Here is a 15474-nt window from a genome sequence, read left to right on the forward strand (position 1 = left end):
AAAAAAAAAAAAAAAGAATAAAAATACATTCCACAACTTGCCCAGGAATTTCCCTCTTGTATTTATGAAGCATTCACTGTCTCTATCCAACTAGAAACAACCATCTCCATTACGAAATATACTAAATTTTCACAGTGACTTATGTCTGCTAATAGATGAATTACATCTTATCCAGTGTCTGCAGTCACATTCCATGTGGATAATATATGGCTAAGTTATTACTATACCGCAGAAGCAACAGACATTATGTTTTGCCTCACTTATGAGGAATAAGAATCTTAAGGCTTTGTGCATTACTTTAATAAATGTTAAAAAGTAGAAGAAGCTGGCCACAAGGTAAGCCAGGTGACTAGATTCAAATCCTATTTACCATATATTACCGGTATGACTTTCAGTTTCTTTTTTTTTTTTTTTTTTAATGTTTTATTTATTTCTAGGAGAGAGAGAGACAGCGTGAGCAGGGGAGGGTCAGAGAGAGAGGGAGTCACAGACTGAAACAGGCTCCAGGCTCTGAGTTGCCAGTCAGCACAGAGCCCGAGGCGGGGCTCGAACCCACGAACCGTGAGATCATGACCCAAGCAAAAGTCGGACGCTTAACCAACTAAGCCACCCAGGCGCCCCTGACTTTCAGTTTCTTTAATGCCTCTATTTTCTCATATATAAGTGGCCAAATTGCTAGGGAACACAGAGCTTATGCACATAAAGACTAAGCTTTAGAACACATCTTGCCTTATTATATGCACTCTCTCAATATTTACTGGGGCACCTGGATGGTTCAGTTCGTTGAGCAACTGACTCTTGATTTCAGCTCAGGTCATTACCTCATGGTTTGTAAGTTCAAGCCCTGCACTGGGCTGTGTGCTGACACTATGGAGCCTGCTTGGGATTCTCTGTCTCTCTCTCTCTCTCTCTGTTCCTTCTCCACTTATGCTCTCTCTCTCCCTCTTTCTCTCAAAATAAATAAATAGACTTTAATTTTTTAAATAATGTATTTACTAAAATTATCAATAATTTTAATTATTTATTTAATATTTTTAAAGGAGTATTTTTAAATTTTTATTTATTTTGTACGTGANAGGCTCTGTGCCACCAGTGCACAGCTGGATGTGGGGTTCGAACTCATAAGCCATGAAGTCATGGCCTAAGCCGAAACCAAGAGTCAGATGCTCAAGCAACTGAGTCACCCAGGCACCACAATTATCATTATTTTTTTAAATGTTTTTTTATTTATTTCTGAGAGAGAGAGACAGCGTGAGCAAGGGAGGGTCATGAGGTCTCCATCCCCCAATCTGATTTTCCCCATTCACTTTTCTATGCTATCCCAACACTAATTCTCACCAACTCTCATACTGTATTAAACAAATCATGTACTTTAAAGAGAATATCCTTTCTTGGTATTGAGATCTGTACTCAAAGTCGAAGAGATACGCATTACTGTCACCATATCTTCTTTGGTAAATGTAAAGTTCTGGGAAATGACTGGTCAGTGTTAGGATGTAGTCTTCCATGAAGGAACTGAATAAAACTCTGTGCTCAGAGGATATAATTCCTAAACCTAGTCCAATAAAGTCTAACCTAGCACTTCATTTTAAGCAAGTGAACCAGAAATGGAGAACTTAAATAAAATTTCTGAAATCAGAAACCTTTCATTTGATCCCTCTGTTACATGCTGTTAGGCAAATCGTTTCTTCATTCTGGGCCTCACATTCCCTGTTTATAAAAATAAAGGCAAAATATTGGCTGGATAATTTTCACTTGTCCCTCTAGATTCTTTCCTACTCTCCTTCATACTGTGTGCCAAAGCATGCTTGCATTTGAGACTGTATCAACTGGGCCCCCTCTGGCTTCTGGTTGGGTCAAGGGGAGGACATGGCGGGGGTATCAAGGGTGGAGAGAGAGACCAAAGTTGTTATTCCACTCTCCTTCCCACCTGCCTCTCTCTCCCAGGCCACTGATAAGCTGTGGCTCCGTTCCTCTGTCTGTGCTTACCACTCTCCGATTCTCTGCCTCTGCCACTGCTATGCTTCCCTCTCCATTCTGGTCACCGTATTCTCTCCTTGTCTCTTCAGGCCTAGGGGTGACAGGTGCACACTCTTGCTAGTGTCTATGTGCTTTCTCATTGCTGATTAGTTTCCTTTAAGTCTGACAATAAGCCTTGAATAGTCCCTTCGTTAAACGCTTCTCTATTTCTATTTGAGTGGGCCATCTCTTTGCTTCAAGGATCAACTCATACAAAAGTCTACCATCACCGAGACATTATAAAAATGATAGTAAACAAATAAAAATGCTCCATTTTGTGCCTGTTGCACAGTTAGATGGTCGATGAAAGTCTGCTAAATCCTACTGTGTAACGGCATTTTCTGCAAAGCACTATCATGATAGGATCTGTGCAGATCAGGTCCTGTGTCACATGCATACAATCATTAGGTAAGGTGCAGAGCAAACAACTTTTGTAATATGTGTATTTTCTGGCTACAACCCAGGTAGTTCTTTATATTAAGTTACACAACTATTGGCAAGCAGTTATGGTATCTCTTATCGGGCCTTTCTTTGCCAGCTTGTCTACATTTCTTTCCATATTTCCTCCCAAGTCAATCCATACCAGCCCCTTAATCCTATGGCTCTTCTCTGAATATCCAGAGTGCCACTCAGCTGACACCTAGGGACCCAGAAACAGCTACCATTTCCCAGGAGCTTCTTGCCACATGAAAGAACTAGCCATTTTTCTGAATATAGTGTGGTGAGCTCTTCCTATGGGCTAGATCGTTATTTTTGTGTTTTGTTGTTTCCCCCCATAAGGTTTCCAAGTGATCTTTGTCTGTTATAAGGGGAGGAAAAAAAAGGCGGGGGGGGAGGGGAGGGGACCTGACATATGAGCAGGTATCACATAGAGGGAGGTTTTTCCAACAAGAAAAATATTTTTCTCTGCTTGGGCTCACCCAACACCTTGTTCTTGCATATGACATCATTTTATAACGAAGGAAGGAATTCAGCTAATGTCTTGTGGCATAACTCCCAATACTTTTCAGTAACTTTTTCTGAGAATTCAAGTCAGTTCCTTGAAGATATCACTCTGAAGCTCCAGACTGACAACACTTAGATCTTGATAGCCTTCACACACATACGTATACTTTTTTCCATGCAATCCTTGCAATTACTCTTTGGAGGCATTTGTTAACATTCTTATTTTCCAAATAAGAAAACTAAACTGAGAAGTATGATATATTAGACCCAAGGTCTCTAAGTACATGGCAGAGACAGGACTAGAATTCACATCTGCTGACACCAAACTTCATTCTTCTACACTAACTATTCATGAAAGACCAACCATGTGCAAAATACCAAATTAGGCCCCAGTATAAGCTTTTGCACAATAAATAAATAAATAAATAAATAAGATATAATATCCATTCCATTAAGGAAGTTTTGATGTAAAATGGTTTCTTCCTCTATTAATTACATGCATATAACACATTTCTCTGTATTTCAACTTAGGCTCCAACTCTATCACCTCTTGAGGGAGGAGCTATCAGAAAATACAAGAGTCCTGTATATTCACCTCCTCAAATATGACCCTCTCCGTAACCAGGTCCAAACACTGAGCTCCTCACCTATAGTTTAACTTTATTCTCTAAACTAAGAAATAGTCTATGTGCCATGCACTATGACAACCATTTGCCACATGTGGCCATTTATATTTAAATTAAGTAGAGCTAAATTTAAACCTACTTAAAAATTGCTCAGCCACGCTGGTGACACTTAAAGAGCTCATAGCTACATGTGGCTAATACCATACTGAAGAGAGTAGTTACAGAACATTTCTATCATTGTGGAAAATTCTATTGAAGAGTGCTAGTATGTGTGTGAAATGCATTCTCCTTAAAACTGTTGAATCAAAGAACCATAGGATCATGTAATAAAAAGCCATAAGGCCATTATAGATGAAAGTTCATTCATTCATTCATTTGTTCTGTATGGATTTAACCATTGTGCGTTAAGTGCCTACGATATACCAGGCATTGTACTTGTAGCAGGAGGTATAATTAGCAAAAACAGATATCATTCCTGACCTCATTTATCTTATAGACAATAAAATATGTAATTTCAACAGAATGTGATTATTTACTGCTACCTCTAATTTTGTTGCAATCACAGCAACAAATGACAATTCTCTCACAGTTATACATGCCAAGGGGAGCAAACATCTTTGTCTCCTCAGAGGTTACAATCTTTCGTAGTCACATAACACCCCATACTAACTAAAGGGAAGTTTTCTTCCAAACGTTTCTGTGGGTTATTGTGATTTGAGCTTAAAAACAAGCACTTAGGTGTATTTATCTTACATAAATTCAAATATTAGTCTTTCAGACATATGAATCTTTCAGTCTTTGTAATCTGTAATAACAGGTAACTAAATAGTCTCTGAGTCAGGCTTTATGACAGAGTCAAAGCTATGTGTCTAGGGATGCAAGAGAAGGCAGCTTTGAGAATCCCAAAAAGAAAGCCTGAAAATCCACCTTCTGTTGGGTTGGTTTAAGTCATCCTAGTTGGTAGGGGAATGTTTCTTATCTGTAGCTATTCAAGCTGAACATTACTCAGAGGAGTGAGCACTAGTTTTAACCCATGACTTCGGTGTTTAGTGGGATGGATCTTGATCACTCCCTCCTGAAATTGTTTTAAGATCTAACTCCTACAGAGGATTCAAGAGAAAGATCAAGAAAATACCCACAGAAGAGCAAAAGTTTATCTGCCAGGATTCTTAATGTGACTTCAAAATTCTTCCCCCTTAAGAAGATACTAATTCTTTCTGCTGAGAAACGATGAACATATATTCTTGAAAGAAAGCAATCACCTCAAATATAAGAAAGTTAAATAAAATATTTCCAGAAGCTTGTCTTCATGGACCAAATGTACACATGCATGTGTGTATGTTTAAGTTTGGGAAAAGTTGACTCCATTTTCTTTAAAATAAAAATAATTGGAATGTCTTTAAGCATGACATTCTCCAGTTAATGACAAGTGCCATCGAACCCTATCAACTTTAAGATGAATGACTATGTAACTACTCAGTCTCTTTAGTCTTTTGAATATGCAATTCTTAATTTACCATGACTCTATTTATTATCTTCTTTCCTTCCCACAGAACAGTCAATGCTTTCAACATGGATTGGACAACACAGAAAAGGGGCTTTCCTTCATAGATCTTAAAAGATCATACGTATCTTGTTCACCATTTTCCACTGATGACTAACATAATGTATCACAAAATCTGTTACATCTCTTAGAATGAATGAATGAATGAATGAATGGTTAGTGGCAGCCAGTACATTTTAGACACTTGTCATTATTAAGGCTTCATTATTCATTTTAATCATTCTCTCAAACACTATGGGATTGAGACAATGTAAACTTCAGAAGGAAAAGCTTGTGGCCTTTCTCATGGAAACTAATCTGCATAGCTCACCTCCCTGGAGCTGGATCTGAGAAGACCTCTGAATTCTGGGAAGCCTGGGGAATGGGAACAGTGTTAGGCAGGGTCCTGGGCCAGGAGAACATAAACAAGCAACTTGTACCAAGTGAAGCCTGGCTTCCAGCAGTAGCATGAAATCATAAATGGTTCATACTTTTCATGGTATCACCTCTTTTGAGTTACACATAAAGAGGGAATATAACTGGGATCCATTAAAGGTGTTTTGCTTGGCTTCCTATATCTCACTGGGCATCTGATTAGCATTTTACTTCTGCTGTAAAAAGAAAACAGAAAGAAAGAAAAAGCCTTGAAAAACCAGAGGAGTCTGAGCATCTATTAGATGCAAAGCTATGGATTGTGGTTTTTTTGGACTATCTCAGATTTTTCTACTCTGAAAACTGAATAGGCTAAAAATGCACACATTTAGAGGGTCAAGTAAAGGATAAATATGTATGTACACTTACTTACACACACATATACATACTTATACACACACGCACGTGCAAGCACACTGCAAAGAGAAATACAAATCTACATTTTCTGAGCTGAAAGATGTCCTGTGATCACTGTCATCATAATGCATACCCTACCGAGGAGTCACAAAAATTGCCATACTATTGCCTCCAGATGCTTGCTATCAGTGTTTCCCTCTTCAGTGAAATAGCACCAAAATGGCACAGAAGCACTTCCTGCCTATTGTATTCATTATATTCTTTCTGTCCCCATACCTCTCTCTTTCCATACTCCTGACTGGGCAGTTGTCCAAAGTCACAATGAGCTCAGGAGAATATGATCAGAAAGTATTGTATAATTTTTATAATTCTCTAATCACTACACCTTGACACAGTTTCGTAATTTGAACTTGGGCATTTTGATTTCACCTGATCATAAGCAGAATGAGAATTGGGCCTGCTCTGTAATTAATCATTTTTGCATTACATACAATATGAGAAACAAAAGAACAGGAACCATCCTAACCCAGACCCTGATGTGCAAATAATTGGCCTGGCTTGGCTTTTGTCATTGTAGAGGAGAATGGCCCTGACTAAGGTTTATTAATATACGCTCTCTAGGCAGATGCAGAACACTGTAAATCCTGCCCATTCTAAAGCCCTGGGAAATCCACTTTTCTGCTCATTCCTTTTCCCTACAGCTTCCTCTGCATAAACATTCTTTGTCCAAAAATGCTGGGTTTGATCTTCCTACTTTTAAATACCATAGAGTGCCTAAGGCTTGAAAACTACATGTTTCTTTGCTCTTGGTTCAATATGCTCAGTGGGAGAAATTTGTCATCGGAGTTGTTGCTGTTGGAGAAATATAGAAATCTCCTTTCCCCTCAGTCCCTGAAGCATCTGTTGCCTGGACTTCTGTTTGTATTAATGAAATATGCCATCTGCATTGTGTGGGCTTTTGCATTTCAGTAGGAAGTGGAGAAGGGAATCCCAAGGAGGAATCCATCAGCCATATAATGCCCCCTTGGTGCTCCTGCATGCGTGACTCAAAGACCAAATCCTCCTGACCACCTGTGACCACTGCCACGGGCACCCTTTTAAAGCAGGGATAACTCAAGTTCTAAACGGGTCATCATTTCACTGTGCGTTGACTCAACGTCTATTCCTCTATTTGGAAATAAAGTATTGCAGGTAGTTTTTCCTCTGCCTCAATGGGTGGAGGCTTAGTTAGAACTCTTTTACGCACAAATGACAGAAACCCGACTCGATCAAGCTTCAACGACAAAGAAGATATATTACCTATACATCTGACAATTTTAAGGGGAGAATCCTCAGGTCTGACTGCCTCCAGGTGCTCACATGTTGCCAGGAATCAGCCTCTTACCTCTCAAATCAGCTTTCATTGCTGTTGGATTATATTCATGCAAATTCTCATCAGGGTGCCATCCTTTTGTCCTGGGTTTATACCTGACCTGCTCAGCAGCCCTATTATTCATTAGTTTCAGCAAAAATTGAGAAATTGAGTCTCTTTGACTTGAAAGGTCTGGCCTTTGTTAACTCCCATCTTTTGAACCACTCTTTCTGGTCAAGAGGGACATTATGCCCCCATTGACAGACCAGAGTGTATGTCCCTCGGGATCGGGTAGGTGGGATGTACTCTATAGTAACCACATGGACTAGGAGTGGGGAAGGGGAAGAGACCATCAGGGTCACATTCCCAGAAGAAAGCATGTTTAAACAGGCCCAAAGCAAAAATTTCTACTCTGGAAAGGGAACCCTAAAATGCATTCCAAGACTTGGCATTTTAGAAAATTACTTAACCTCATCTGATCATAGTATTGGCAGAGTCCTTTCCTCTGCTCACCACCCCTATCCCACTTTACTAAATCCTCTGAAGAATGCAGAGAAACTCCTTTGGGATACACAGGTATTACTCACCTTTTAGGGAGTCACATCAGGATCTAGTTTTCAGAAAAGGACAGCTCAGGAGGTAGTGACCAGAACTCAACAGAGAGCTGGCAAATGTGAAACTATCTCAGATATTGGGAGAAAGAATCAGAAGGGCAGAACTAGAAGAGCCAAGAACGGCCTGAATAGCATTGGTGCATCCCAAAGGACCAACCAGGAAAAGATATATTGGACAGAAAACTCAATTTTAGTACTCAATAGTTAACATATATTTTGAAAGTATAATAGTATTAATACTAGGAATCAAACCATTAATATGTGTTGTGCGAATACTATGGGTCAGTTACCGTGCTTAGCATACCTAGCCTAATGAGGAGTCAAATTGTGGGGGTGAATATAGGAGTGGCTCAAATTAACCATCTGCAGGTTCAAGGAAGTGCAAGGGCAGAGGGGATATTTCAGTTAAGAGCTGGAGGACATGTCAAAGGCAGAGGGAGAGGAAGTTTGATTTCAGAAGTGAACACAGTGTATACACACCCCTTGTGATAGTTCTGAGAATGCAGACATCAGGAAGGAAAGAGTACTTCTTCATGACTGAAGTACCACATGAGAAGGTCAGGAAGAGGGGAGAATAGAGTATAAAAAGTCCAGAAGGCTAGAAGGGCAAGAAAAAACAAACAAACAAACAGGAAAAAAACATAAACAAGATGTACTGGATTTGGACTTCTTTGGCCTCCAGGAGTGACCAAAGCAAGAAATGGATCTGCCTCTGCTGTTGGATGCAGATAATGAGAAGTCAAGATTAGGATATCATCACCAAATATGCTCTCATTGCTGCATACATTCAAATGATATAGATGAGATACACTCTTAGGGTAGCTTTTTGCTGAACAAATTCAACCATCACTCCACATTTGACAAAAGCAAGATGCTTTTCCTCAACAGTAATTATGCAGTAGGTCAATCCAGCTACACAGTGAGGATCTAATCTCAGTATTTCCCAAATCAAGCACAGTGCCCAGCAGATCACAAGCTCAATAAGTGTCTATTGAATGGATGCTATGGATAGATGAGTATAAAATGTCTCTTACTGGAATCAAGCCAGACTTGAGAACTATCTATTTACCCTGTACTTATTTAGCTACCAAAGAAGTGCCACTCTTCCACAAGCTATCCATCTAAATATTGGATGGCATTATAAGACAAAGCTGTTATAGGTCTTGAAGGAAATAGTTCCTGCAGTTGCAGAGCTCTAAGGGAAAAAAATCACACTCCGCTCTTGGTATCAGGAATAAGATTCCTCTCCTTAACCACATTTTTAATCAAATGAACATTGTTAATCTTAAAAGTACATGTGTATATTTTTTTGCTTTAGCTACTACAAAGTTTGTAGTCAATGCAGGGGATAATGTATTAATTGAATAGAATCATATCATATACAAATGCCCATGACTGATTTATTCTAGGACTTTATCATTTTCTTTCACTGACTTACTTAACATCCAAGGTCCTTTGATTTAAAAATTGTCCGTATCCTGGGGTGGCTGGGTGGCTCAGTTGGTTAAGTGTCTGACTTTGGTTCAGGTCATGATCTCGCGGTTTGTGAGTTCGAGCCCCACATCAGGCTCAGCACTTGATGGCTGAGAGCCTGGAGCCTGCTTCGGATTCTGTCTCCCTCTCTGTCTTCCCCTACCCCATTCACACTGTCTCTGTCTCTCAAATATAAATAAATATTTTTAAAAAATTGTCCGTATCTTATTCCATAAGGTTGTAAGGGTCTTTATAAAAATTTATATAATGTAGGGGCGCCTGGGTGGCTCAGTCGGTTAAGTGTCCAACTTTGGCTCAAGTCATGATCTCACGGTTCGTGGGTTCGAGCCCTACATGGGGCTCTGTGCTGACAGCTCAGAGCCTGGAGCCTGCTTCTGATTCTGTCTCCCTCTCTGTCTTCCCCTACCCCATTCACACTGTCTCTGTCTCTCAAATATAAATAAATATTTTTAAAAAATTGTCCGTATCTTATTCCATAAGGTTGTAAGGGTCTTTATAAAAATTTATATAATGTAGGGGCGCCTGGGTGGCTCAGTCGGTTAAGTGTCCAACTTTGGCTCAAGTCATGATCTCACGGTTCGTGGGTTCGAGCCCTACATGGGGCTCTGTGCTGACAGCTCAGAGCCTGGAGCCTGCTTCAGAATCTGTGTCTCCCTCTCTCTCTGAACCTCCCCTGCTTGCTCGCTCGCGCTCTCCCTCCCTCCCTCCCTCTCTCTCTCTCTCTCAGAAATAAATAAAACATTTTTAAAAATTATATAAAGTAAAAGGATAAACAGATCAATGGAGACTACACTGATGAAGTGATAGCTAGGTAAACAATACCTATAAAGTAAGGTCTTTATGCCTTTGTCAACTTCTACTTCCTCTTAATTTTGAGGATACCCACAATATTAATAACATGTTTCTCTTGTAATAATAATCATATACTGAGTACCCCAGCATCTTGATTGTTTCTAGGCACCATAAGGACACATAACTAGATGCGGGCAATGGGCAGTGACAAGAAGTGACATATATGGCTTCCAGACCACAACACTTAATTATAATGTGAGACCCTCCATGGCTTTCTTCCGCAGCTTGAAGACTCAAAGTTACAGGTGGTGAACTCCTCAATGTCTGAGTCCCTGAGTGACAGTCACACAGACCAGCGCCCCCAGATGACTCACACTTGTCACATCATGTAAATAAGATTTAAACACTTCCTGTTTTAAGGTTCTGATAATTCAGACTTGTTTGTTACTGTGGCATCAGCTAAGCTGTGCTGACCACTGTATACCCTAATAAAATGCAGCACACAGCCAGTAAAGTAAAAGCAGTAGACAAACCTCCAAAGGAGCTGAATCTGCTAGTACAGGAAGTGAAAAAATAAGGTAAAGTATCAGAATCTTATTGTGAGTTTTGACGTATGTGTTCACAACTCTGAAAAAGAATTAGAGTTCAGAGATAAATAATCAAAGTTATTAAGATGGGCACACACAACAAAGAAATATTAGAGATGCTGTTCTTATTTACCTACAGATTCTTGCTGCTTTGTACAGTTCTTGTACTCAGGTGAGGCATGCATCTGGTTTTAGAGAAAGGATATGGTTGATATAAGGTTTTATTTGGATGGTCCCTAGCCAAAATTGAATTAAACCCATTAAGGGAATTAAAAAGCAGACATACCTCACTATGTCTAAGGACTTGAGAAAGTTACCCTGCCTTACTTGGCCCTCATTTTTGTTTTATTAGTGACATGGAGAGTATTGTGCCTGTCTTACAGTGTTCTTGAGACAATCATATTAAATAGTCCAAATAAATCCTTTGCCAAAAAACAGAACAAAGCAAAAACCTCAAGAATTGTTAGAAGCCTCTTCAAACTTTTCATTTTACATATTTAAAGTCTTGTGCCCAGAGAGGTTAACCTAATTGTCCACATCCCATGGCTGGTCAGCGGAGCTAAGTAAAAAGTATTCATTCCTCATAGGTGCTGCATACTTGTTATATTTCCTAAAGACCAAACAAGTAGATCTGTAATAAGTCAAATTGAAATATTTTTTTAGATAGATAAAATAATATGAGTCTTGATCATCAAGACAACACAGTTGTGGAAAAATGAGGAAATGTGGAGAGTGTCTGTATATGGAGTTATATATTGAGAGGCAAAACTGATCATGCCTACCCCAAAACCTGTCACACAGTAGAGCCTTTTATGGTCTTTTCCAGTTTATTCTGTGTACCTTCTCAGAGCACAAAGCATATGCAATCTAGGATAAATACCAAGTTTCTAATCATAGCCTGCTTTGTAACCTATCTTCTTGCTATCATTGTTATTAATTCCACTTCATACTGGCATTATCTTTGCAAGTGAATATATTTAGCATCAGAAATAAATAATTAGTTGAACTCTTTGAGGTGGGTGTTGGATGCTGACTACTTTGGATCATCGTATATCATAAGACACATCACATATTGGTAGGTCATAAGGTATTCCTTATAGTGGTATACACATAGAAGACACTTAATTTACATTTTCTGAGTGAATAAACAAATGCATGAATAGAGAAACAAACTAATAAAAGAAACTCACCTGCCTGTAGCCAAGTGCCTGGGAGAGATGATTGTATAGTACTATATTATTCTATTCTCTGATGGTAAGAGTCTGATTTAGACCTGGCAGATTCAAAATAAGTAAGAGGTCATTCAGACTAAGCAAATCGCAACAGTGATACTTATTAGTTTATAGAAAAAGACCAAAGACTTATAACGTGGGTCACTTGAAATAGGGATAAAGCAAAGACCCAGCAAATTCACAACAGTAAGCAATCTCATAATGCAAAGGATAACGTAATAGATCTTTTCCCACCTGTTATTTCTCTAAGGGAGGATTCTTCCCACGAAACCAGAGATGACTAACTTGAGAGGCAAAGCACGATTGCTTAAACCAGCCATGCATCACTGGCACCAAATTGCTACAAGTGAAAATGCGAAAAGCAGGCTAACCGCATTCAAGAAAACCCATTTAATTTCCATAGAACATCCCTTCTTGTAACACGCTCCCTTGTAGGGAAGACCACAGTGAGAAAATCCTTCGGTTCCATATTTCAAGTCTCCAGTGCAAAAAGCAACAAGCACTGATTTATGCAGAGGAGCAGGGGAAACCGGGGGTGTGATAGCTTTACTTAAGGGTCTGTCTGAAGAAACAAAGAGGATAAAGAGCAAAATAACCAGCACTTTGAAAATGAAGTTCAAACCAGAAGGTAACATGGCATAGTGGAAATCACAAATGTCTTTGGAGCCAGAGTATTTAAATTCATAATGCATTGCTTACTGAGTATCTGCATGTAGTCTCAGGCAGTTTAGTTCGTTTCCTTGAGCTTCACTGTCCCTTTTCAACTGGGGACATTATCACCTATTTCTCAGAACTGCCATAGGACGACATGAGCTCATCCATAAGTGCGTCTGGCATACAGTAGGAGCTCATGAAATAGAATTCCTTCCTGGCTCTCCTCAGGGACGTTTCTGATTGGACAAAAACATGTGGAATGTGGACATGATCCATAAAATGTCCTGATTTAAGTGGAGCAGGAGTTCAGAGCTAAGCTGCCACAAGAATGTAAGCATTCTCCCTGCTCTCCATGAATTAGGCTTTCACAAGTGCAAAATCCATACGATGATATGCTGGGGCCAATGCCATCTGGCTTTTCAGGTGTTTCAGGAAAAGCACTACAGAGAAGGCTAGATGGTGGCTGTTATCACCATATTGTTAAATATATTAGTAATAACGTGGCTAACTGTGACTTAACCACATTATAAAACGCTACTGTGTAGTAAAAATCACACGGTGTTCTTTACATAACATGGCAATTGTCCACGAAATATCATTTAGAGAAAAGACAAAACTATACAACAGTATATACAGGATGAAACTAGTTATTTTAAAAACAACACAAAATGCATTTTTTTATTTTCTTGTATATGCATCTCCAGACACCACAAATATAAACTATGTGAAAAAATAAATACATAGTGGTTCCCTTTGGCCAAAGAAGCATGGTTTGGGAATAGACCACAGAACACCAATACTTTTATCATTAAACAAAAATCTTTTATAACAAAAATTTGCTCATGTATTTATTTTTATAATGAAAACCAGGAGAAAAGGAAATGAGGCAAGCCCGTCTCCGCTCTGACATGGGCTGGGATAGGGGCATCCACCAAGGGGAGAAAGGCAACCACTGGATGCCCCCATGAATGCAGAGGTACCAGTCTGCACTCAGTGCCAGGCTTGAGACGTGCTATGGAGCCTGCTTCTGACCTCATCTACTCCAGAGGGCAGAAAGCTCATCTCATGAGGGAAAACAGTTTTCAAATTACATCCTTATTTCCATCTCTCTGTTCTCGCCCCTAAACCCAATATGACCAAGTGCCTGCTTTTCCTGACGTTGGACAATCCTGATATTTCTTCCATGTTTGTTTGTTTGTTTCCTTCAAGTAAAACCATCAGAAGTCTGTTTTTCATTTTCTTCCCTCCCCTGCCCCCATTCAGCACAAGAACCGCTGAGCAGAAAGTAACAGGGTTCTGGTCTAATGTCAGGATTCTGCTTCTCTGATTGCTAAACCAGGAAGGGGAAAAGGGAAGCTACTCAAATTAATTACACATAAAAATAGGACATTTGACCGTGTGTGTGTGTGTGTGTGTGTGTGTGTGTGCGCGCGCGCGTTTGAGAGAGAGAGAGAGAGAGAAATTCTGAAGAAGGAAAGAACACAAGACCCTAATATTAAATGATTCACAAATGAATAACTATAGTAGTGAACAAAAGTATTGATACTGACGGCACAATTGCATGATGCTGCTTCAGGAAAACCTCAGCATCTAAATGTCTATCATCCTTTTAGAGGCTAAAAACAAAAAGAGGAAAAATCCTGTCTCATGGTCCANCGCGCGTTTGAGAGAGAGAGAGAGAGAGAGAGAGAGAGAGAAATTCTGAAGAAGGAAAGAACACAAGACCCTAATATTAAATGATTCACAAATGAATAACTATAGTAGTGAACAAAAGTATTGATACTGACGGCACAATTGCATGATGCTGCTTCAGGAAAACCTCAGCATCTAAATGTCTATCATCCTTTTAGAGGCTAAAAACAAAAAGAGGAAAAATCCTGTCTCATGGTCCAAAGTGAGGCACCAATTTAACACTTGTCTTACAGCCTGAATTTACAGCTGGAGATAAGCTATGAATTGGACATGAAGGGAAGCAGAAGAGCAAACTCAAGTTGCAGTAATGCTAAGTAAATCCTCAGTGTTGCTGATGTCATTTTAGACATTGTTAGAGAGGCATAGACAGCATCAGTCATCTTGACAAGCCCCTTCTGTTCACCGTTACCGCTTTCCCTTGCATTCAAGACGAGAAAATACACTACTTTACATCCACAATTTCCCCTTTCACTTATTTCAAAATTCGAAAAAAAAAAAAAAGAAAACAAGGTAAGAAAAGCAAACAAACTGAATGAGGCCCAGAGTGTTTAATTAAACCACCAAAGGATTTTCCACCTTAGAAGTGGGCACGTAGTAAAAGATTCTAAATGAAGTTGCATCTCCCCACTAAAAAGTGAAATGATCAGTCCTTACAATCACAGTGTTCCCACAAGTGATACTGAATGCTTAGAACAGATGAAATATTGTATATACAGTAATGATGCAACATGGCAGACAAGCATATTTGTTCAATAACCAATAAAAAAGAAACAAAAATGGACTGGAACAATGTGATTATTAATTCTTGAAAGTAGGTTCAGCTAGGAAATCTTGAAATGAATAGGTTAAAAGTCACAAGGCAGAACACTTCGAGAGCAAGGAATATAAAAAAAATGTCTAAAAGCATTTTTATACCCCAGCAACTAGCACATGAGGCATACTCAATAAATATAATGTGTCATAAATTAATGCCAAGATTATAAACAAATCTAAGGTCTCTCCGGAGTTAACGATGATATTATCACTGGATAATTTTTAGAATGCTTGACTCAAATGTGAGAATAATCTTTTACCTCTAAGATATAGTTTCATGTTTAAATTTGGGTATCCTGGAGACAGCAAATAAGAGTTAAAAT

General features: G+C 39.2%; 1 protein-coding gene and 1 non-coding gene across 2 annotated transcripts in view; both read right to left on the minus strand.

Annotated features, from left to right (window-relative positions):
* The window catches only part of SORCS1 (sortilin related VPS10 domain containing receptor 1), a 514658-nt gene that overhangs the window by 457929 nt on the left and 41255 nt on the right, over positions 1 to 15474 (minus strand). The gene's annotated exons all lie outside the window — the stretch shown is intronic.
* Positions 532 to 616, minus strand: TRNAK-UUU (transfer RNA lysine (anticodon UUU)). Its single transcript has one exon. It is a non-coding gene; the product is annotated as a tRNA-Lys (tRNA).

Source organism: Crocuta crocuta, unplaced genomic scaffold (genome assembly GCF_008692635.1).
Source record: "Crocuta crocuta isolate KB4526 unplaced genomic scaffold, BGI_CrCroc_1.0 scaffold619, whole genome shotgun sequence".
Taxonomy (NCBI): domain Eukaryota; kingdom Metazoa; phylum Chordata; class Mammalia; order Carnivora; family Hyaenidae; genus Crocuta; species Crocuta crocuta.